Below are 622 nucleotides of genomic sequence, written 5' to 3' on the forward strand. Positions count from 1 at the left end.
TAATTGGACAGTAGTACGCGTCATCAAGTGCGCACTAGTTGTACTTGAATCATTTATCTTTTTTTAGAGCTTTAAACAAAAAAGTATTAAGAAAAGTTGAGCAGACCCAGCTATAAAAAAAATTAACACCGTCATCTTCTCCCACCTATTTTGCAATAGTTACGATTAACTGATAATATGACTTTGTGTCGTACAATTCAAGGAGTAATCGTGCTCGAATTTTCATATAGGCCTTGCGCTTCGCGCTCAGCTTATTTTGAAATTACTGCCTGATTACTCGCTGAATAGTACTCCACTCAGTCCTGTTACTATTATTGATAATAGCCTTTCTCTGAACACAATATTTCGCGGGTAGATGACTGGACAGGTAATAATAATATTTTTCATGTGATATTCAGTCTTTAGAAATTAAAACGCGAATGAAAAACGTCAACTTGCATCAAGAATGGTAGACATCATTGCTTTCTTTTATACACCACACATTCAGTCATTTGATGCTTTCTACGTGTTCTGATTGGTTAGCTCCGAAGTGATAAGGAAGTATTTTTCTCCACCGAACAGCCGAATGGTATATATTCTTGCCTGAGCAGTTTCATCCGTCTCCAACATATCCTTCCTTACA

The sequence above is a fragment of the Montipora capricornis genome, chromosome 13, assembly GCF_036669925.1.
Source record: "Montipora capricornis isolate CH-2021 chromosome 13, ASM3666992v2, whole genome shotgun sequence".
Classification (NCBI taxonomy): domain Eukaryota; kingdom Metazoa; phylum Cnidaria; class Anthozoa; order Scleractinia; family Acroporidae; genus Montipora; species Montipora capricornis.